Raw genomic sequence first — 24924 nt, forward strand, 5'->3', positions numbered from 1 at the left:
CCACCTCACACCAGTCAGAATGCCTAAAATTAACAAGTCAGGAAACGACAGATGTTGGCGGGGATGCGGAGAAAGGGGAACCCTCCTACACTGTTGGTGGGAATGCCAGCTGGTGCAGCCACTCTGGAAAACAGTATGGAGGTTCCTCAAAAAGTTGAAAATAGGGCTACCATACGATTCAGCAATTGCACTACTTAGTATTTACCCCAAAGATACAAATGTAGGGATCCAAAGGGGTACGTGCACCCCGATGTTTATAGCAGCAATGTCCACAATAGCCAAACTGTGGAAAGAGCCAAGATGTCCAACGATAGTTGAATGGAAAAAAAAAATGTGGTATATATATATATATATATATATATATATATATATATACAATGGAATATTATGCAGCCATCAAAAGGAATGAAATCTTGCCAGTTGCAACGATGTGGATGGAACTGGAGGGTATTATGCTGAGCGAAAAAAGTCAATCAGAAAAAGACATGTATCATATGACCTCACTGATATGAGGAATTCTTAATCTCAGGAAACAAACTGAGGGCTGCTGGAGTCGTGAGGGGTGGGAGGGATGGGGTGGCTGGGTGATAGATATTGGGGAGGGTATGTGCTATGGTGAGTGCTGTGAATTGTGTAAGACTGTTGAATCGTAGACGTGTACCTCTGAAACAAATAATACATTATATGTTAAAAAAAAAAAAAAAGAAGAAGATAGCAGGAGAGGAATAATGAAGGGGGGGAATTGGAGGAGGAGATGAACCATGAGAGACTATGGCCTCTGAGAAACAAACTGAGGGTTCTAGAGGAGAGGGGGCTGGGCGGATGGGTTATCCTGGGGATGAGGAGGGCACGTATTGAATGGAGCACTGGGTGTTATATGCAAATAATGAATCATGGAACACTACATCAAAAACTAATGATGTAATGTATGGTGATTAACATAACATAAAAAAAAAAGGAGTTGGGAACCTCAAGTGAGATGCAAACTAGCAGAGTACCTCCATGAATATGAAGGAGGAAAGAGGACTGCTTAGTTTCATTGCAGATAGCTACCAACTTGAAGATGTGCTACAAACAGTCTTTTTCTATTATAAGGTGATTTATGAATATCATTATATACCCAGCTTAGCACTTTTACTGCTTTTAGCTTAAGTGCCATAAACTCATGGGATCTGTAACCTCACTTGTAATAAAATTCAGGAAGATGAGAAAAACATGACTTCCAATCATTCAGCCCTCTAATATGAATTTATTTACAATCACTTTGACTCCTGAAACTAGCTAGTCCTAATCATAAGTGAGATAATTTAGCATAATCAAATTGTACCTTTTTATATCAGGGCTGATTAAGTGCCTGAGGCAGAGCAGGTACCAAATTAAATACTGTAGTAAATTCCAGTGACTTCATTTAGGGAGAAATGATTATCTCTAAAGCAAACCAAAATACTAGAAGAAAACACATAATGTTTTTGAAAGAGGTTTCTAAAGTTTGAAACAAACTAGAATTTTACTTGAAATAATGCTGAATAATTACTGAAAAGATTTCTGTATAAAAGCTTTCACTAAAAGCATTTTCAGAATAATTCTTCAAAAATATGATCCTAGAATCTAATTATCCCTTTCTGCAAACTTAAGAATGTATTTAGATGATTTAAGGCTACAATGTTAAAATCTAAATGACCCCAAATCCCAGAAATGGAGATGAAAGTACCGTATTAAGTCTAAACTGTTTGGGATGATCATTTTTCAAAGGTGTTTCCTGCCCAGTTTTAAATGCCAGGTGCCAAAAATGATAAGCAAACAGTTCTGTCAATAGACCACTTATGTTCCTTACTCTCTTCTTCTCAAAGTGACAAAGTGCCTTGATTCCAGCAGCGATTCCCCCGTCTGCTTTCGCCTTGGGTTTCCATTGTGACCATTAACTGCTGAAACTGAGCCCAGAGCCCTTGATCACAAGATCTGAACGTTGCAAGGGATCCTAAAGAGGTAAATTTAACTCATCCCTGTGCCTCTAGGAAGGGAAAACTGTGCCCAAATACTTCCAGAGGAATAATTTTGCATCCTAATGAGAGTGAAGGACTAAGTAGTGGGAATTTCCTTCAGAAACTTGTTTGCGTACTTTTGGACTATTTCTATGCTAATGTCGTTGCAACAGCAACTAAATGTTCTAAAGTGTGCAGGGGCGGTGCCTCCCCACACAGCCAGATTAGCACATGACTCGGCTTAGGCATCTAGCTGTTACAGATTCATTAATTTGCCTGAGAAAATTCCTTCTATGGATTAAACAACCCCTTGCAATATAACCATTTTTATACATCTTATTTTACATGACTAAATCTTTCTACTCTCAGTATTTTTCCATCTCTCCCCTCCCTTCAACTTCCCTCTCCATTCTTTCCTTCCACTTTTTTAAATGTGGTCCTCTTTCTCCCTGGCCTCCTCTCTACCCTCCACCCTGGGTAATGACACCACTAAGCTTGAAATTTTAGCTCATTACCTTGGCACCATCTTTTCCCTGACCTTTCTGTTGGATGCCAGACCTATTCTGTTGGATGCCAAATTCTATAATTAATGCTTTAAAAATGACTCCTGAATCAGTCCCTCTTTTCCATTCTGTTGCTGCTGTCTCACTTCAGGCTCTTATTGTATTTGGCTTGGATATAAATTAATTTCCTTACCCTTCTCCTTGCTTTGGTTTCCCTCCAGCTCCCAAGTATATCTTATGCACTGCTGTCAAAGTGGTCAGCATGAAGCACAGCTTGCACTTAATCCTGCATTGAAACCTTCACTGCTTCCACATTATCTGCCAAGGCATCCATACCCCTTGACCTGGCTCTTATACCCCTGTTCCCCCCCCACTACCTGCCAACACTCAGCGTATGACCCAGTTGCAACCTAACTTTCAAGCGTTACCATTCACTTTTTCCCTTTCACATGGGTGACAGTCTTCCTGAACTATATAAAATTTCCTGAACACACTTTAAACTTTCTTACATATTTTTTTCTAATTCCATGTGTTTGCATTCTTGTTTCCTTCATCTAAAATTTTATTCTTCCAATATTTACCTATTGAAACCTGACTCCTCCTTCAATTCCTAACCAACCAACCAACAAACGAATTAACCAAATAGTAACAGCAGTCACACTTTATCATACTCTCCTAACTTGTCAGGACTATATTGAACATCCTGAATACATAGTCCCTGATCCCCACCCAAACACATACTAGGAAGATATTATTATAACCATTTCACAGGTAAGGAAACTGCCATACAGAAATGTTAGTGATTTTTATCCTAGGCTGCATAGTTAATGAGTGGGATGTTGGCGCATCCAGGGAGTTACCAACTTAATATTCTTTCTTCCTTTTTTTCTGTAGCAGAACCCTGATTTTTATTTTTTTGGAAGGGTTATTAACAGTGTGATCAGCTAAAACAAGAAGAAAGCAAAAAGTACATATCTCAATCTTCCTGATAACATGGAGCAAGCCTTTTTTTGTTTTTCTTTAGAGAGCGTGAGAGTGCACACGCGAGCCGGGGCCGGGGGCGGGGTGAGTGGGGCGGGACAGAGGCAGAGGGAGAGAGGCAATTCTGCGGAGCCCCATGTGGAGTTCAGCCTCCTGACCCTGAGATCAGAACCCTGAGATCATGACCTGAGCTGAAATCAAGAGTCAGATGCTTAAATGAATGAACAGCCCAGGTGCCCTAAGGACTGAAGTCTTTCCACATACTTCTAGCCAAGGATACCTAAATGGTAGTCTGCGGGGGGTTTGGGCAACATTTTCTTGTCTCTTCCATGGCTCATTCTTTCTCCTTGTCCTTTAGAAAGCCGGCTGAGATGGAACACTGGAACACTAAGGAAGGCAGAGCAGAGAGATGAAAGAGCCTGGGATGTTGCCGGCTCTTTCCCTCTCTATTCTTTGCACTGACACCTGTCCGGAAATTGTTGTTGGGTAAAAAGATGAACGTTTAATTCAGTTAACTTATACATTGGGTTTTCGGTTGTTTCTACCTGAGCACAATCTCCAACTGGTGCATGATGGAAGTGTGTTTCACACCTATATTGTGTCGCCTGGATTCTTCTTTGGATTACATCATCACCGGCCCTGTTATGATACACATTAAACCTTACCTCAATCCCCGGCTCAGAAATAAAATTTTCTTCCTTCTGTATGCCCGTTAAATTCTGAGCTACTTGAAGGCCTTTATTATTTCCTCTTTTATTTGGAATTTTTTTTTAAAGATTTTATTTATTTGACAGAGAGAGAGACACAGCAAGAGGGGGAACACAAACAGGGGGAGTGGGAGAGGGAGAAGCAGGCTTCCCGCTGAGCAGGGAGCCCAACGCGGGGCTCGATGCGGGGCTCGATCCCAGGACCCTGGGACCATGACCTGAGCCGAAGGCAGATGCCCAACGACTGAGCCACCCAGGCACCCCTTTATTTGGAATTTTTATTGTGGATTGTAAATTTCTCAAAAGCACAGTTTATAACTTCCTTCTTTATACATAGAAAAACACTGAACGAATGTTTACTGTGTTGGATTAAAATCCATAAAACTCACTGTATAGTTTTCTGTTGCCTGAGTTTCCTATGAATTAGTTTTAATCGTCCTTAAATTTGATATAGACATAAATGCAATCCACACCACACTGATTTGAGCTCCCACTGATTCTGTCAGGAACCAGCACCCTCTGCTCTTCCTGAGTTTCTGTTTATTGCCTCAGGGGTCTGTAGAAACAAGGCCACCTCCATATGGTTCTGCTAGGCCTCCTCATTTCCCCCCTGAGCTGTTGCCTCTGCTCTTGCTGATACTGCCATTCTGCCTTTCCAGACTTGGGGGAGGAAATGCTGTATTCGCTACCTTTTCAGTCCAGACTGAGACACAGAACTTTTTCTAATTACTCATTGCACAAATAAGATGAGGGTATGCCTTTAAAAAAAAAAAAACAGCAAAAGAGGAGGGAATGATACAATGGAAGGAAAACACAGAGAATATTTACAACTATTCTAGGCCCAGGCCCACTGGCTTCCAGCTTTATTTTCTTGGCTGCCACATGATCCGGGCAGTTCACCCCCACCACCAGAATTTCCACAGCTCACTATGGCTAAGAGTCCACATTGACCGCCAGCCCTAGAGAAAGACTAAATATTTGTTTCCTCACCCCACTGTAAGACATCCTTCCCCCAGGCTTCATTTCCTCACTTCCCATGATTGATAACAGCAATATTAATTTCTTTTAAGGGACACTCAGGTCTCACCCCTAGTATGCCTGTGGCCCTGACTAGTCTATCACTCAAAGTTGGTTTGATTTGAGTTATTCTGATATCTGCAGAAACTTTGTTATATGAATACAAGACCTGATTATAGTCTGAGTATAGTGTATAGATTACATTTGGGATATGGCACATCACAATTGATTTCCAATAGCTGATGAATTTTCTCAATGATACTCTAACATTGTCATTGTTGATTCTGTCAATTGCTGGTGACACTGGAATAGTGTCCATAACTTTCACAAATAACAATTTAAATTTTAAAATGTGGTGGTGAAGTCTTGATTTCAAGTGGTTTAAAGAGCTAGGAAGTGAGTATAGATGAAATTTTAAGATATTTTGTGGAGAAGGAAATAATTAGGTGTCAGGAATGGGGTTGGAACTTGAGGGAGTGTTAGGGACCAGGTTTTATGTGAAATAAAGAAATATGAAGGGAGAGGAGGGCAGAAAGGAGGAGGAGTGAAATGAAAGGGAGAAAGGAGAAGAGGAGAAAGAGAAGGAAAGAAGCAGCAAGAGATAAAAAGAAAAAGAGCTTTCCAGTAGAAAATATGATTATGCTGGTTGGTTCATAATTTTGTAATACTTTTTGATAATTTATTGTCAACATCAAACTGAGATGACCTTTGATAATATATTCTTTTATTTATTTTTTTAATTTTAATTTTTTTTTAAGATTTTATTTATTTGAGTGAGAGAGACCAGCTAGGCAGAGAGGCAGAGGGAGAGGGAGAAGCAGACTCCTCACTGAGCAAGGAGCCCAATGTGGGGCTAGATCCCAGGATCCTGAGATCATGACCTGAGCTGAAGGCAGAAACTTAACAGACTGAGCCATCAAGCCCCCCCCCTTTTTTATTTAAATACAATTAGCCAACATATACTATATCATTAGTTTCAGATGTAGTGTTTAATAATTTATCAGTTTCATATAAACCCAGTGCTCATCACATCACGAGCCCTCTTAAAAAGCCCATCACCCAATTACCCCATCCTCCCACCCACCTCCCCTCCAGCAACCCTCAGTTTGTTTCCTATAGTTAAGTCTCTCATTGTTTTTCTCCCTCTCTGATGACTTCCCATTCTGTTTTCCCTCCCTTCCCCTATGGTCCTCTGCCCTGTTTCTTATGTTCCACACATGAGTGAAACATTATGATAATTGTCTTTCTCTGATTGACTTATTTTGCTCAGCATAATAACCTCCAGTTCTATCCACATCAATGTAAATAGTAAGTATTCATCCTTTCTGATGACTGAGTAATATTCCATTGTGTGTGTGTGTGTGTGTATATATATATATATGTATATACACCACATCTTTATCCATTCATCTGTTGATGGACATCTCAGCTCTTTCCACAGTTTGGCTATTGTGGACATTGCTGCTATGAACATTGGGGTGCAGGTGCCCCTTTGGATCACTACGTCTGTGTATCTTTGAGGTAAACACCTAGTAGTGAAATTGCTGGGTCGTAGGGTAGCTCTATTTTTAATTTCTTGAGGAACCTCCATACCGTTTTTCTGAGTGGCTGTACCAGCTTGCATTCCCAGCAACAATGTAAGAGTGTTCCCTTCTCCACATCCTCACTTTGATAACATATTCTGATTTTAAACTACTGTAGTAGAAAGTTGTAAAACATATTATTATTTTAAATCTTTTAAAAAATGGAACACTCCAAATTGTGCTCCATGGGACTGAGGCTAGTACAACAAGAAGTTGTCGAGCTCTTTGGCCTTGGAATTCAGTCATTAAGAGAGGAGCTGCCAACTCAGCTCTGCCTTACCAACAGGAGAGTGAGTTTGCTTCACTCTTCTCTGACCTCCAGCACAGAAGGCAGGCTGTCTGTAGCCTTTGTAAGATTAAGGAAGTTCTTCCCTTTGAGGGCAAGACCCCCATTTGCTATTTGACCTCTTCCTGGAATCCTAAGGTGATAGAATAGCCATTAACAAGAAAGCAAGTAATGAAGAGAAATTAAGGAATGCATTTTAATGAGGATTTTTATAGATGAATTCATAATGATTCTTGGTTGGCATACAGACTTTCTTGGTTCACTAAATGATCAATGCAATAAATTCTTTACATTCCCTCAAATTCTAGAATATTTTATATTTTTAGAAGTAAGTTCTTTCAACTTGAGTGATTCTCGAACATTTAATTTATATATATTTTTTGAGATCTTTGGAATATATCAATTACCATGAAGAATATAATTAATTTGTAAGATTAAACTGAAGTCGTGTGAACAACATCCTCATATTATATGTGATGTAGAGTGTTCATGGATAAAAAGAGAAAGCTCAAGAATATGTCTTTGAAGAGAAATTATTTAAGAATTAAGGTAAAATATGAAGTTGGAAGTTTCCTTCTGTGTTTTCTTGTTCCGTGCTAGCAGAAAGCCCCTGGATTACAAAGACTACTTGTTCCTCTGTTGTAACTGCCACTGTGTCCTGCTAGTTTCATTCAGCAGAAGAGGGGGTTAAATGATTCTTGATTAATAGATCCTCATCTCGGGTGCCTGGGTGGCTCAGTTGGTTAAGCGACTGCCTTCAGCTCAGGTCATGATCCCAGGGTCCTGGGATCGAGTCCCGCATCGGGCTCCCTGCTCTGCGGGGAGCCTGCTTCTCCCTCTCCCACTCCCCCTGCTTGTGTTCCTTCTCTCGCTGTCTCTCTCTATGTCAAATAAATAAATAAATAAATCTTTAAAAAAAAAAATAGATCCTCATCTCTCTCCTTTCCACCTCTTTCAAGCTTTGGTATCATATAATTAATGTTAAATTTGTATCTATGCTATCTTAAATAGCTCAGATCTAACAAGCCATAATTTAGTTGGTTAAATGTAAATACTGCTTCTCCCTGGCACCCACCCCAAATATGACTGTAAAATGCACAGTAAATATAGGAGAGGTATATTAATAGTAATTAATGGGTATGTTTTTATTTGACACTTCCGTGTTTTTCTAAAAAAAGCAGCCATGTCTTTTTTTTTCCCAAAGATTTTATTTATTTATTTGACAGAGAGAGAGAGAGCACAAGCAGAGGGAGCAGCAGAGGGAGAGGGAGAAGCAGGCTCTCTGCTGAGTTGGGAGCCTGATGCAGAGCTCAATCCCAGGACCCTGGGATCATGACCTGAGCCAAAGGAAGATGCTTAACTGACTGAGCCACCCAGACACCCCAAAGATTTTATTTTTTAAGTAATTTCTACACCTAATGGGGGGCTTGAACTCACAACCCTGAGATTAAGAGTCTCATGCTCCACCGACTGAGCCAGCCAGGCACCCCAGCAGCCATATCTTTATAACAAAACTTTAAACATCATTTAAAATTATTTTGAAAGCTCATGGTAGATAAAGTATCTTCCCCAAATTTCCTGCCTCCAAAAGTTTATGTAATTCTGTGCGTAGTGGGATTTGATATTTGCCAATGTGTTCTACTTAATCACCTCCATGAACATTCTATCATTCAGCATTTGGCTGGAAAAACAGAAGCCTCCCTCCATCTTTGAGATGGAGGGAATTAATACAGGGAATTGATCACCCAGGTGATGGAAAACAGAGAAGCTAAACAAGGGTCAGTTAAGGCAACCCAGAGAAGCTCTAATCACTCTTAGTCTGAAGGGACAACAGATGAATATGTGGTTACCAGAAACCGGAAGCTGGACTGAGGAGATAGGACCATAATGAGCAGTGATTGCTGGGGACAAGGGCTGGGGGTGCTACCAGCAAGAGCTGGAGCCATGGAGGAGACATGGGCACTGTCATTCCTTAGGGCACAAGAAGAGAAGAAATATCCTCAATTCTCCCTGCAAGGAGAACTGTTAGTCTTTTGAAGACTTCTTCTATGTTTTGATACTGAGGACAGGAATCAGCCATACCTAAACTGAATTTTGTTCAATAGTGACAGTCTGCAAGGTCAGAGTCAGTAAATATAAAGATTAGTTCATAAGAGATCAGATAATATTTATCAATGTGGTAAAGCAAGGTTGTCTTTTTATCCTTTTTTTACATTATAATGTAAAATGTAATGATTTTGTGCAAATTTTGAAAGACTTTTATCTATGCCCTCCCACTTGTCACTCTGTAGTATAGAGAATAGAAAATTAATAATAGCTGTATTTATTTATACTTTCTATGTGCAAAACTTTGTTCTAAGAGATTTATGTATATTAATGCTCTTAATTCTCAAAACAATCTCATGAGGTAAGTAGTATGATTAACCCATTTTATGGAAGAGGAAGTTGAAACACAGAGAGGTTAGCTAAGGGCACACTACTACATATAGATGACATAGTTATATTTTAGGGTACTAGAAGTGGCCTTTGTAATCAGCTATGCTTTGTGATTATTTCCACAAAAAAGGTCCTCAGATAAAATTCTTCTAAAATGGAACACTGTTTTCTTGTAGACATTGCCCACACAACAGCACCTTAAACCAAGCCATCATCCTCTCTTACCCATACCACTATGGTGGACTCTGGACTCATCTCGTCCCTCTCATTCTTGTCCTCTTCAGTCTATATTCAGCAGGGCAGCCAGAATAACCTTTTAAAAACACACTTTCTCTTCTCAAAGTCCTCCAGGGGTTATCCATTGTTAGATTAGTAACATTACTCAAAAATACTGTATAATGGGTCTTATTGGGCAGGCATAACCCAGTGAGTTTGAAGTGCTTTTGCTTTCCTGGTGTGACCAGGCAGCCATTTACCTACCCATCTCCACTTGAAAGGACATTGTCTTTACCTTTCTTCTACTCAGAGGCCATGGGCTAGCTCCGTACATGAGTCAGAAGAGTCATCCTGAAATTATCTTCACCTTCTACCTATAAGAAAAGCATTGATCCTTAAGCAGCAGAGTTTCAGAAAGTCTGGAGACTTGAATGTTAGACACAACTCATCCCTAGAGACCCCCTGAGGGCCTGTGAGTCTGCTGGAGCTTCTGGCAAAGTGACAGCCATTTTGTAATGTCTCTCAATGGTGCTATTTGTTTTGGCCTTTCCTGGGTAAATTTGGTGCGCAGCCAGGGCAACAGAGGGCACTCCTCTGACTAGAGTTGGAAGAGTCAGCTAGGGTGAATCTCTAAGTAGAAGAGAGGGATGTAGGGCAAAGGAAACTGGCTAAGGACACAGATGAGCTAAAATTCACAACTTACTCACTTATATTTGAACAAACATCAAAACCCCAAAGAATGCTACAGTGGGCCTTCACACACTGGGAGAAATGCTTAGTCCCTGGGGTGCTCTACATTTCATCCCTGTGGCAATGAACCATGCCAGGATTTCAACCTAAGTGTTGATCTTAACTAGTTAAATATCTTAGGTGTTTCATATGTATGATTAATGAATAAGAGACAGTATGAAAAGCTTGACACCATCTTTGGCCTGGCTAGTTGCATTCATATTTCTGAGAAATAAGAAAGAAGATTAACTGGTATTGAAATATAAGGAATATTTGACTCGATGATAAATAAAGGGCATGACAAAATATCTTTGGCAAGATTATGCTCTCATAGACTAGTTGCAGCTGTTCAAAATTACTAGAATAACTCAAGAAAAAGCTTTTGTTTTCGTTTTTCATTGCTTCACGAATTTGGCAAACGTGGGCTGTGCATGATGACTACAACTAGAATAATGTTATTACTAGTTGTCATACTTTAATCTAAATAAGTAGCCATAATTCTTCCCAAGACTTTATTGCTTATGATACATTAAGTCCTATGGGTTCTATAAAAGAACTTTGAAACCTCTCTCATTGCTTCAGACTTTATGCAGCCAAAATAATTACTGAAGACATTTCAGCCTGCATTTTTTTTTTCAATTCAGAGGTCATTCGCACTGACTTTTCTTGCTTTGACTTCATGCAAGACATCATTAATCACATGTACTATTAAAATGTTAACTCTCCCTTCAAATACTTCAGTAATGTACATATGTACTTAACTATATATTTTTAAATCTGAATCAATGAAAACTACCTCTTGGATGAAGAAAAAACTCATTTGTTTTATTGCACCTTACATTGCAAGACATCACAATCTAGTACCTCGTAAATATTTTTCCCTCTTAAATCATTGCCTGGAAAATAGTTTTGCCTCACTTTTTCCATAAAGCTGAAGTTGTAGAGGTCAAACTTTTTGTAAATGATACAAAAGAATTTCCTCCATGAATAATCACAAGCTCATGCAATTGGAAGTGTCTTCACGAAATGACATAGTTCTGGGGCGCCTGGGTAGCTCAGATGGTTAAGCGTCTGCCTTCAGCTCAGGTCATGATCCCAGGGTCCTGAGATCGAGTCCCACATCGGGCTCCCTGCTAGGCGGGGAGCCTGCTTCTCCCTCTGCCTCTGCCTCTCTCTCTCTCTCTCTGACTCTCATGAATAAATAAATAAAACATTAAAAAAAAAAAAGAAATGACATAGTTCTGCACGAAGCCAGATATGTCCACTATATGCTGACAGTTATTCTATTATTCGGATGCCCTGAGACCGACTATCCAGACCTTCTTGCTATGATAGCCTGTCTCATATTAAATCAGCTTTTTTCATTGTTTTTTGTTCTATGAAGTTTTATCTGATGCTGAATTTTTTAAAGTTATTTTTCATTCCAGTTAGTTAACCTACAGTGTTATATTAGTGTCAAGTGTACAATATATTAGTATATATATTAGTTTCAGTTTCATATATCATCTAGTGCACTCCTCAATCCCCATCACCTATTTAACCCATCTCCCCCACCCCCACCCCCTTCTGGTAACCATCAGATTGTTTTCTATAATTAAGAATCTGTTTCTTGCTTTGTCTCTTTCTTTCTCTCTCTCTCTTTTTTTATGTGTGTTTGTTTTGTTTCTTAAATTCCACATATGAGTAAAATCATATGGTACTTGTCTTACTCTGGCTTATTCTGTTTAGCTTATACTCTCTAGCTGCATCCATGTCATTGTAAATGGCAAGATTTCATCCTTTTTTTTAATGGCTGAATAGTATACACACACACACACACAGACACTACATCTTCTGTGTCCATTCGTCAGCTGATGGACAGTTGGGCTGCTTCCATATCTTAGCTATTGTAAATAATGCTGCTATAAACACCGAGGTGTGTGTATCCCTCTGAATTGGTGTTTTTATATTCTTTGCATAAATACCCAGTAGTGTGATTGTTGGATCATAAGGTAGTTCTATTTTTAACTTTCTGAGGACCCTCCGTACTATTTTCCACATTGGCTGCACCAGTTTGCATTCCCACTAACAGTGCAAGAGGGTTTCCCTTTCTCCACATCTCATCAACACCTGTTGTTTCTTGTGTTGATTTTAGCCATTCTGAGAGGTATGAGGTAATATCGCATTGTAGTTTTGATTTGCATTTCCATGATGGCAAGTGACGATGAGCATCTTTTCATGTGTCTGTTGGCCATCTGGACATCTTCTTTGGAGAAATGTCTGTTCATGTCTTCTGCCCATTTTTTAATTGGATTATTTGTTTTTTGCGTGTTAGGTTTGATTAAGTTCTTTATATATTTTGGATGCTAACCCTTTATCAGATATGTCCTTTGCAAACATCTTCTCCCATTCCATAGGTTGTCTTTTGGTTCTGTTGATTGTTTCTTTCAATTTCTTTCTGTGTTGAAGCTTTTTATTTTGATGTAGACTCAATAGTTTATTTTTGCTTTTGTTTCCCTTGCTTCGAGAGACATATCTTAAAAGAAGTTGCATGGCTGATGTTAAAGAAGTTACTGCCTGTGTTCTCCTCTAGGATAGTTATGGTTTCGGGTCTCACATTTAGGTCTTTAATTCATTTGAATTTATTTTTGTGTATGGTGTAAGAAAGTGTCCAGTTTCATTCTTTTACATGTTGCCGTCTAGTTTTTCAACACCATTTGTTGAAGAGACTGTCTTTTTCCTACTGGGGATGTTCTTTCTTGCTATGTTGAAGATTAATTGACCATATAATTGTGGCTTATTTCTGAGTTTTCCATTCTGTTCCATCGATCTCTGTGTCTATTTTTGTGCCAGTACCACACTGTTTTGATTACTACAGCTTAGTAATACAACTTGAAGTCTGGAATTGCGATACTTCTAGCTTTGCTTTTCTTTTTTAAGATAGCTTTGGCTATTCAGGGTCTTTTGTGGTTCCATATAAATTTTAGTATTGGTTGTTCTAGTTCTGTGAAAAATGCTGTTGGTATTTTGATAGAGATTGCATTCAATGTGCAGATTACTTTGGGTAGTATAGACATTTTAACAATATTTGTTCTTCCAATCCATGAGCATAGAATGTCTCTCCATTTCTTGTGTCATTATTTCTTTTATTAGTGTTTTATAGTTTTAGAGTATAGGTCTTTAACTACTTTGGTTAGGTTTGTTCTTATATATCTTATTATTTTGGGTGCAATTGTAAATGGGATTGTTTTCTTAATTTCTCTTTCTGGTGTTTCATTATTGGTGTATACAGATGCAGATTTCTGTACCTTGATTTTGTATCCTGTGACTTTACTGAATTTGTTTATCAGTTCTAGCAGGGTTTGTTTGTCTTTTTTTTTTTTTTTTTTTTGGTGGAGTCTTTAGGGTTTTCTATATATAGTATCATGTCATCTGCAAATAGTGAAAGTTTTACTTCTTCCTTACTGATTTGGATTCCATTTATTTATTTATTTTTTGTTATCTGACTGCTATGGCTAGGACTTCTGGTACTATGTTGAATAAAAGTGGTGAGAGTGGACATCTTTGTCTTGTTCCTGATCTTAGGGGAAATCTCTCAGTTTTTTTTCCCATTAAGGATGATGTTAGCTGCGGGTTTTTCATAGATGGCCCTTATTATGTGGAGGTATGTTCCCTCTAACCTATTTTGTTGAGGGTTTTTATCATGAGTGAATGTTGTACTTTGTGAAATGCTTTTTCTGGAATCTATTGAAAGGATCATATGGTTCTTATCCTTTCTCCTATTGATGTGATGTATCACATTGATTGATTTGTGAATATTGAACCACACTCACAACCCAGGAATAAATCCCACTTGGTTGTGGTGAATTATTTTTTAAATGTATTTTGAATATGGTTTCCTAGTATTCTGTTGAGATTTTTGGCATCTGTGTTCATCAGGGATATTGGCCTGTAGTTCTCCTTTTTTGTGGGGTCTTTATCTGGCTTTGGTATCTGGGCAATGCTGCCCTCATAGGATGAATTCGGAAGCTTTCCTTCCTTTTATATTTTTTGGGGTAGCTTTGCGCAGTGGCAGTATTGTAGCCAATGAGGTTTATCCAAGGCGCGATTATTGCTAATTGAAAACTTTTCTATTTTTTGGAGTAGTTTAAGAGGAATAGGTATTAATTCTTTAAATGTTTGGTAAAATTTGCCTGTGAATCCATCTGGTCCTGGACTTTTGTTTGTTGGGATTTACTGGCTCCATTTCTTTGCTGGTTATCAGTCTATTCAAATTTTCTATTTCTTCCGGTTTCAGTTTTGGTAGTTTATATGTTTCTAGGAATTTACCCATTTCTTCTAGGTTGTCCAATTTGTTGGCATATAATTTTTCATAAAATTCTCTTATGATTGTTTATATTTCCGTGGTGTTGGTTGTTATTTCTCCTCTTATTTATTTGAGTCCTTTCTCTTTTTTTCTTAATAAATCTGGCTAGAGGTTTATCAATTTTATTGATTTTTTTCGAAGAACAAGATTCTGTTTTCATTGATCTGTTCTATGGTGGTTTTTTTTTTTTAGTTTCTTTTTTTTTATTTATTTGAGAGAGAGAGAATGAGAGAGCACATGAGAGGGAGGAGGGTCAGAGGGAGAAGCAGACTCCCTGCTGAGCAGTGAGCCCGATGCGGGACTCGATCCTGGGACTCCAGGATCATGACCTGAGCCGAAGGCAGTCGCTTAACCAAATGAGCCACCCAGGCGCCCTCTTTTTTTTTTTTTTTAAGAGTTTATTTCTTTATTTGACAGAGAGAGAATGTGAGAGAGAGCACAGAAGCAAGGCGAGTGGCAGGCAGAGGGAGAGGGAGAAGGAGGCTCCCTGCTCGATCCCAGGACCCTGGGATCATGACCTGAGCCGAAGGCAGACACTTAACCGACTGAGCCACCCAGGTGCCCCAAGTTTTTTTAGTTTCTATATCATTTATTTCTGCTCTTATCTTTATTGTTTCCTTCCTTCTGCTAGTTTTAGGTTTTGTTTGTTGTTCTTTTTCTAATTCCTTTAAGTGCAAGTTTAAGTTGCTTGTTTGAGACTTTTCTTGCTTCTTTTTTTTTTAAGATTTTATTTATTTGACAGGGAGAGATAGCGAGAGCAGGAACACAAGCAGGGGGAGTGGGAGAGGGAGAAGCAGGCTTCCCGCCGAGCAGGGAGCCTGATGCGGGACTCGATCCCAGGACCCCGGGATCATGACCTGAGCCGAAGGCAGATGCTTAACAACTGAGCCACCCAGGCGCCCGACTTTTCTTGCTTCTTGAGATAGGCGTGTATTGCTATGAACTTCCCTCTTAGAACCGCTTTTACTGTGATGCTTAGAAACGCTTTTACTTGTTGCTGAGAATTAAACCCATTCTTGCTATGGTTTTACTCTTGGAAGACAGAACAGCTGGACCAAAAAAAAATGCTATGACAGTGATGACTGAGTGAAAATTCAGGGGGTGCTATACTTTGGTGATATTTTGCTATTATAGATGTTTAGTGCTTTTTGAGTGTTGATATAAAGATGTCACATATTTAATATATTTGAAAAAAATGTAAGGGAAGAATAATTGTGGAAAGTCTCCTGCAAATGACTGAAATTCTTACATCAACACTAAGCCATTTTTTTATCTAGTGTTGATATGAGAATGCAACTCTTTTCCAGTAAAAGTGCTCGACTTCTTAAATTGGCTCCATAAGTCTCCACATTGTTTCCGGTGGATTAAGGCAAGTTCACATTTGAAGTATGAGGATCCTGAAATTGAAGTCAAATGTGCTCAACAGTCAATAAAGCACTTTCAAAACTAAAGGCTTTCCTTAGAACTGCAATATTAAAAGCAGTGACTAAATATTGAAATGATAGCAAGACTATGACAATAAACATAAACCTCAAACAAATTATTACCACATTAATGTTTGCATTTAGGGGATACAAACATGAAATTCTTGTATTTCTGTTTAATGTTCAATATGCTCATGTGAGTAGAGATGTTCCTTTTTAAATTAGCGGTTTTTACATGTGAATATTAATTTTGAATTTCTGTATGTAATATAAGCACCAAAAAGCCTGCCTCACCTGTTGTTACTCATTGTCAAATATCTTGCTTAATCAGTTGATGAACACAAGGTTAAATAAAAGCTACTTTTAACCATAAGGCATCATTTATTTAGCAAATATGAATTGTGTTCCAGTATCAGGCCATCTACTGGGTGGAGGAAGTATAGCTTGTGATTTTCAATATAAGCAACCATCCTCTAAAATTTTCTTTATGGGCTATAGAAGATGTATTGGGAAATCAATAAAACTTAAGTGAGCTTACATATTTTAAGAAATGTTGCTATTTTCTTTGGTTATATTGTCTGTACTATATCATAGCGGCACCTGGATGGCTCTATTGGTTAAGCATCTGCCTTCAGCTCAGATCATGATCCCAGGGTCCTGGGATGGAGTCCTGCATCTGGCTCCCTGCTCAGCAGGGAGTCTGCTTCTCCCTCTCCCTCTCCCTCTGCTCCTTCCCCTTCTCGTGTGTTCTCTTTCTCTCTCTCTCCCTCAAAGAAAATAAATAAATCTTTTAAAAAGATGTTTTTATGGCATGGTTGAATGATCTCTTAGGTTGAATTCTCCAGAAGGTGACCCTGAGATAAGGATTCATATATAAATATTCAGAATTTATTAAGGAAGTGCTCCCAGGAGAAGCAGGTAAGGGAATAGAGGAAGCAGGACTGAAAAGGGGGAAGGAAATGAGTAAGAGAGAAATTTCAAGTTATTTCTCAGCCTCAGACCGATTTCATGAGTACTCTGGAACATAAATTACATCTCAGATGTGTCCCACTTTGAGGCAAAGTCTAGGCTGTCAAACTCCTACACAAGTCAGGATTTGGCTATGGGTTTTCCCAGGAATGTAATGCTTCTCAGGCACTTCCAGTTTTCTGTACAAAGAGCAAGGGCAGAAGGGGCTTTGCCAGTTCAAGGTCAGTTCTCCGAAGAAAGGATCCAAGGGGCTAGGTGATTCCCAGGGGTATTTGCTACCCAGGACTATCACGGATCTTCATTTAAGTTGGGAAATGTGATTCTCCATTTTGCTGGGCCAAAGTGTCTATGATAATGGTTCAACTGTGAGGGAGAGTTTACAAGTCCAAGGATATATTTAGAGCTTGGGCATTTTCTTGGAAACTGTGATTGAAGTTGGAGTGGAGAATGGTGGTAGGGAGCCCTTAGGTGTATGTGATAAGGAATAGAAAAAAGAGGATAATACAAGGTCTTTAAAAATTTGAAGCATAGGAAGGAAAGGAAAAAGTAAAATAATTACAAAATATGTAGAACGTATTCATTAAGGGAGGATGTTTAGCTCAGGTAAACTGTCATTGCCCAGACTCCAGAGGAAGGTTGGTCAGAAAATTCTTAGGTCATATCTGGAGCTGCCAGAACAGTTTCCATGTGAGTGCAGAGAACTTGACTTGGGCTTTAGGCTGGAAAGTAGCCTGCCTCTCTGGAGTCCTAGGAAACCTGTAGAAGTAAAACTCAGAGGAGGCCTGGGGTGATGGTTTGCCTAGCAAGAAAGGACAGTGACCCTAAGTCAAGGCCAAAGGCGGGGCCAGCTGCCTTCAAGAAGAATACAAGTGAAGCCATCCAACAACAGACTGATAAGGCTTTAAACCTGTGACAAGTTAATTGAGGAATGTGAGACTCTGTACTTGTAAATTACCTCAACACTATATAATTTGTATTCTGAAATTTTCTCACCCTGTAACAGAGATTCAGAGCCTTTTCAGATATTTTGGTCTATGGTTCTGTGTATGTTAATGCATCCTGAGGGTTCCGCGTTTCTGGGGACAGCACAAGGTTGGGTATTGCTGGGAAGCAAAGTGAGAAAAGAAAGACCGTGATCTCCTGTGATTACCCAGAAACTTACTCAAAGCAAGTGTTGGAGGGAACCCATTGAAGAGACATCTTCCGTGCCTCAAATTTGAGCACTCCATTTGGAAACTGTATGTCTTTTAGTTGATTTGCACACTGGCAAACAGTTTAAAAAAATAAATTCACGGCAGATAATAATTGTAAGTCTTCAACATAGAGGATAAGCTTGGTTAGTCTGTGTTCTAGCAAACAATTTTTTTTCCTAGCAAACTATTTTTTTTTAAGATTTTATTTATTTTTTGACAGAGAGTGCTCGCTTCGGCAGCACATATACTAAAATATTTTTTGACAGAGAGAGAGACAGCGAGAGAGGGAACACAAGCAGGGGCAGTGGGAGAGGGAGAAGCAGGCTTCCCGCGGAGCAGGGAGCCCAATGCGGGACTCGATCCCAGGACCCTGGGATCATGACCTGAGCCGGAGGCAGTTGCTTAACGACTGAGCCACCAAGGCACCCTTATTTTTTAATTTTAAAAAAGAAATAATAGAGAGCTAAGAAAGGAGAATATTTGATGACCATATTTTCACTTCTACTTCATTTCTGCACCCAAGAAAATAAGTATCATTAATAAATATTATTTGAGCTCTTAAGAGCTATCTCCATTGTCTTATACTATTCTTCAAGTTGGGCACACATTTTGGCTCAAGGATAACATTTCTCTCACGAAGAGCAGAAGATTATGAGCTCACACATTTTTTTTTTTAATGCTCAAAAAATAGTTCAAAAAAGTTCAGACTATGCAATTTTTTCTCTGTGGGTCTGGAAGGATATTTGTGATTAGATTCACTCCCTCTTCCCTTCTCATGGGGAATACTCTAAGAGTGTTTTGTTCTTTTTAAGGTATTTTTATTGTAGAAAATTTCAAACACATACAAAAGGAGAGATTAGTATAATAAAGGCCCATGTTGCTGTTACCCAGTTATATAAAAATTATCACCTTTGGACAATCTTGGTTCATTTATACCTTCATCTCCTTCCATTTTACCTGATAGACTATTTTAAAAGCAAATCTCAGATATCATTTCACCCGTAAATAGTTCAGTGTGTATCTGTAAAAAATGAGGTATATTACATGTCTCTTCAGTTTCTGATAATTAATAGGCTCTCTTCTTTTCTCTTCTCTCTCTTCGCCCTCCTCCCTTTCCTTCCCTCCTTCTCTCCCTGTGTTTTTTTTCCTTTTACAATTTGTTGAAGAAACTGAATTATTTGCTCTGAAGAATTTTCCATAGTCTGAATTTTGCCAATTGAATTCCAATGATATCATTTAATAGGTTCTTCTGTCTTTTTCTTTTCTAAAAATTAGAAGTTAGATATTAGAGTCTTGATAATTCAGGTTCAATTATTTAATTTATTTATTCTTTTTGAGCACTAGATAGGTGGAGTTGTGGTTTTTCCATTGGTGATAAACCATATCAGGTTATCCTTTTTTGTGATATTACCACTGTTGATGATCACTGCTTGCATTTATTCATTCATTAGAAGTCATAAAATGGTAATATTTTAATTATATTATTTCCTTTTCATTTATTATTTAGAATACTTTAATAAAGAGAAATTTTCTCCCACTGAATCTTTGGTTACCCAGTAATGCAGCTTATAAAGGAAAGACTACAAAAATACTTGATTTCCTCCTTGTTTATTAGTTTTCAAATAATACATTCATTCTTTCCAGCCGTCCAAAGATGATAAATGAGTTATTTGTTGTTGTTTTTTTAAACACATACAGGATTTTTTTTAAACCACTGCTATTATCCTGATTGATGCTCATGCTGTCTCATCTTTGACCAATGGAAAAAGCCCCTCAAGTTGAATTCCAAGTTCTTTTGATGGTTCTGCTTGTTTGTTTTCTGTTATCAAATGATGCTCTATTTTTACCTCGCACATTTCTGTTCCACTTCTGCATTGAGACATTTTTCTAAGGAACCCTTGTTCCTTTTAGTGGGAAAGGTATTTGGAGACCACAGTTTGACATTGCTGTGCTCAATATGTTATGTATTGGTCATTACTTCTAGACCTTTGCAGTGGACAGAGCCAGGAAATAAGTTTTTAAGTCTTTTAAGATAAAATACTTTCAAATTGAAGCATATATTAATATATATATGCTAATATATTAATATATATGCTTCAATTTAATATATATAATCCCCTCTTCAGATTAGATAACTTACTAGAATAACTCACAGATCTCAAGAAAATTTGCTCACTATGACTGGTTTATAATGAAGGATACAACTTAGGAACAGCCAAATGGAGGAGATGCATGGGCAAGTTATTGGAGATGGTGAATGATACAGAGCTTCCACACCCTCTCCAGGCATACCAACTTCTCAGCACCTCCATGTGTTAACCAACCAGGAAGCACTTTGAATCCTGTTGTTTAGAGTGTTTATGGAAGTTCTATTACTTAGGAATAATTGATTAAATCATTGGCCATTGGTGATTAAGTTTACCCTGTCTCCCCTCCCCAAAGGTTGAAGGTAGGGATGGTAGTTCAACCTTCTACTCATGTCTTAGTCTTTTTGGTGAACAATCCCCAACCTGAAGCTATCTAGAGGCCCCTAGCCACCAGTCATCTCATTAGCATACAAAAAGAGACTCATCACCCCAGAAATTGCAAGGGTCTAAAAGCTCTTGTGTCAGGAATTTGGGTCAAAGATCAAATATTAGAAGAGAAGATGCTCCTAGCATCTCTATCACATAAAAAATATTATGAGGGTTTTAGGAACTCTGTCAGGAATTGGAGGCAGAGACCAAATATATATTTCTTATTATGTCATAATAGTATTATCCCAATTTTGGACAAAATCTACATAGAAAAATGACTAAAAGGCAATAAACCAAAATATTAACCATAATATGGCAAAATATTAGCAAAACCAAAATATTTTTATTTACAATGTGCACTTTATAATTTTATAATAAAAGTACTTTAAAAGACATGAGTAAGTTATAATTAATTCAAATCTAGAAGATTATTTGTGTAAAGTATTATCTTCTCTTGAGCTAAAGGATGACTTATGAAAACAATTGAAAAATCTTAAAAACAATATATTTGGCTATATAAAATTAAAAATATGTTAGGTAAAATGATGGTTAACAAAATTAAAAGGTAAATACCAAATTTATAGAATTATTTCATGTATTGTTCATAAAGGCATGATATCATTTCATCCAAAAAAAGCAAAAGCCACAATGAGAGACAATAAATAAATGTAATATATATGTAGTAATTCACGTTATCAATAAACATATGAAAAAACTCTCATAGAAATCATATATAATGATTTCATTTTACAGATAAAAAAGTGAGAATCAAAAAGGTTAAATCACTTGCTTACATGAATAAGGACAAAGTTGAGATTCACTCTTCTAACTTTGAACTCAGACCTCATGATCTCTCACACCGATGACTGAGGAAATCTGAGTGGCTGTCACCTAGATGGGAACTTTTTTGTGTCTCCCCCTCATAGTCAAGAGTTCTTGAAGTTAGAATGAGGAATATTCTCCATTCTCTGAATACCAGACCCTAACTAAATTTAAATTACATTATATTATTCAGTTATTTTTTGCTTCAAAATAGAGCATATTTTTCCATTAACATTTTAATGTTAACAAAGTAATTACATGCTCATGTTTATTTTATTTTTTTTAAAGATTTTATTTATTTATTTGAGACAGAGAGAATGAGAGAGAGAGAGCACATGAGAGGGGGGAGGGTCAGAGGGAGAAGCAGGCTCCCTGCCGAGCAGGGAGCCCAATGCGGGACTCGATCCAGGGACTCCAGGATCATGACCTGAGCCGAAAGCAGTCGCTTAACCAACTGAGCCACCCAGGCGCCCTTTGCTCATCTTTATTTTTAAAAATGTATTTTAAGCTGTTCTTCAATTGGAGAACATGTCTTATGATAGTGAGTATTTTGTTTAATCAACTGCGTAATCTAGAAACAACATAAAGAGTATTTTTGGTGACTTTCATACATTTACCTGTTAAGTTATCCTCTCCACGAATTATAGCAAATATAAATGCTATGTTCAGTCTTTAAATATTTAATGCAGTGATAATCCTCTCCACTCTCCACTCCCCAGATATGTTCATAAATTCAAAGCACATTCCCATGCTAAAAACTTTCTGACTTACTCATTAGCGCTTTTTACATACTAACTAGAGGTCAACAGGATGTCTTAAAATTTTTCATTTGTAGCATTGTTAAAAAGAAATTGCCATTTTGATCTAAAGAAAAGGTATGACTAGTTTGTTTCAATCTTAGACAATGTTGGGAAAAAAACCCCTCAGTTTTGATTGCATGATTGTTCTGCAAAAAACACAATAAACAGAAATGGGCTTCAGTGTTATAGCCACAGGTCAATGATTTACAATCATTTTTTCCTCCCCAAATCCCCAGAAATATGTTATCACAATTCTCATCAGTAACAGAAGCACTAGTGTGGACATTATAGACTCTCCGGGAGGTGCTTTTTCTTTAACCAATTTTCCTAGCTGATTCTGATAAGTCCCTCTCCCAAAAGACAAGGCCCTGCATGCTAGTGCTTTTCAAACTCGGACAGGAAAAACCTTGGGCTGTTACAGTGCAGATTCTGGTTCAGTAAGTTTGAAGTGGAGCCTAAAATTCTGCATTTCTAAAGAGCTCCCAGGCAGTGCCAATGCTGGTGATCCACAAACCATTCTTTTCAGCACAAGGCAGTATAACCACCTCCCAGCTTTTAATCACCAATAGATGCTGCACATCTGTGAACCCAACTATGGACTTGTACTTGTCTTTATCTTGTCTGTGATTGGGTTCTATTCTTCGTTTATGGAATTTCCTCCAATCAAAGGGGGGCAATTAAAGAATTTATGGATTTATTTGCCATAATTATTAAACACTTTGTTTAGTGTTTCCTGCAAATATCTTTCTCAATATGTAGAAAATCAGGAATGATGACAAGAAGGAAGAGAATGAGAACTGCTTTTGCATGCTGGTCAACAGTGGCAGCAATAATTTCTGCATGGACCTAGTGGTAGAATAACTGAGGTTGTTGAAGGATTGTTCTAATGCCCTGTGAGCTCCCGTCCTTCAGTGGGACCGGATCCCTAGAAATGTCATGCTGGGGTGTAGCTCCATATCTCCTTTATTGTCTCCAGGTTGTCCTCCCTTCCGTTTCTTAACCTCCCTTCAAAACCAGCTCTTGTGGTTCAATTCATAAATTTTTTTTGTACAAGGTGGTCTAAGTACTGAAAAGGAATGAATGACAAGATTGCTGCTCCTGAGCTGTTTCATATCTACTTAGAAAAAAATTAAAAGACATGCAAAAATAATGACGTAGTTGCAGAACAGCTCTGTATTTTATTTCATCAGCGGAACAATGCAGTAACTAGAAACTCAGCATTAGGGGAGACCTTGAAGATTATCAAGTTCAGTTTTTATTCAGCAATAAACTGCCCCTACCACATTGTGGGCAATTGTTTTTCCAACCTCTAAGTTGTTCCAGGCACAAAAGGCTCACTGAGTCCCAGGGTAGACCATGCCAACATTAGTGAACTCTAATTGTTAGGAAGTTCTTATTTATACTGGATTGTTCTTTCTATTAACCATCAGATTATACCCATAGTCTTGCAGAAGAAGAAAAGCTATGGTCTGCTGGAGAAGGCTGGGAAGACCTTTCAGGGGAGGAGGCATTTGGGCAAAATCTGAAGTTCTGCTGGAATTTAGGGAGGTGGAAGGAGTGTGTAGGGCAGCATTCTCATGAGCCACCCTTAGAGCTTAGAATTTAGAGCTACTCTTCCTAATTGTTAATCTGGATCCTCTAATTTATGCCCCAGTGTTAAGGGATGTCTGTGTTCTATATACTGAAAGGCAATCAACAATATGTCAAACACCTTGGTATCATTCCATAGAAGATATTTGAGAAAGTGCGTAGAGAAACTTTTCAGATATTCCTTACTTATAAAGCAGAGGATTATCCACCCACTATTGCTGGGCCTGCTCTAATGTAATTCTGAAAGACCAGATTTATCAAGAGTGCAAAGGAAGTGGGCAGACACACAGCTGTTATTTGGAGAATAGTACTGGTGTTGAAGTGAAAAATTACAATGGCTGAAGACACAAAGTAGAGACCTTCAGGGGGGACAGCTTTAAGCAATGTGGGTTGGCTGTGTTGGGAAACCACAGTGGTCACCATTCTGTTACCCATTCAGACGGAACAGCTCCTAGTTAAAAGCCAGGAGCCCACGTTTTCATTTTATGCAAGGCAGATGTCTTCTGGGCATCTCTTTTTATGGAGAGCAAAGTCACCAAAAATGCAATTCAGATTATAAATCACAGGGCACATATATGTAGGAAATGGAAAAGTATGGGTGTGTTGACAGTTTCCATCTAGATTCTTCTTAGGAAGAGAATGGCAGTTGTATTGGGAAAATATAATCACGAGGTGTGGGATACAGTGGGAGAGAGGTCTTCTAGAGGCCTGAAGATGCTGGGACCTCAGTGAGGAAGTTTGAATTCCCTCAGTTGCTTGTTCATCTGGAGAAGGAGATGGAAAACGAGAGGAGTAAAGGAGGCACTTAGATGGTGAAGCCTAAAG

General features: G+C 38.3%; 1 pseudogene; it reads left to right on the forward strand.

The window, feature by feature from the left end:
- Positions 1-14476: 14476 nt before the first annotated feature.
- Positions 14477-14608, forward strand: LOC123324351 (annotated as a pseudogene).
- The last annotated feature ends 10316 nt before the right edge of the window (positions 14609-24924 follow it).

This window comes from Neomonachus schauinslandi, chromosome 3 (assembly GCF_002201575.2).
Source record: "Neomonachus schauinslandi chromosome 3, ASM220157v2, whole genome shotgun sequence".
NCBI classification, from domain to species: Eukaryota; Metazoa; Chordata; class Mammalia; order Carnivora; family Phocidae; genus Neomonachus; species Neomonachus schauinslandi.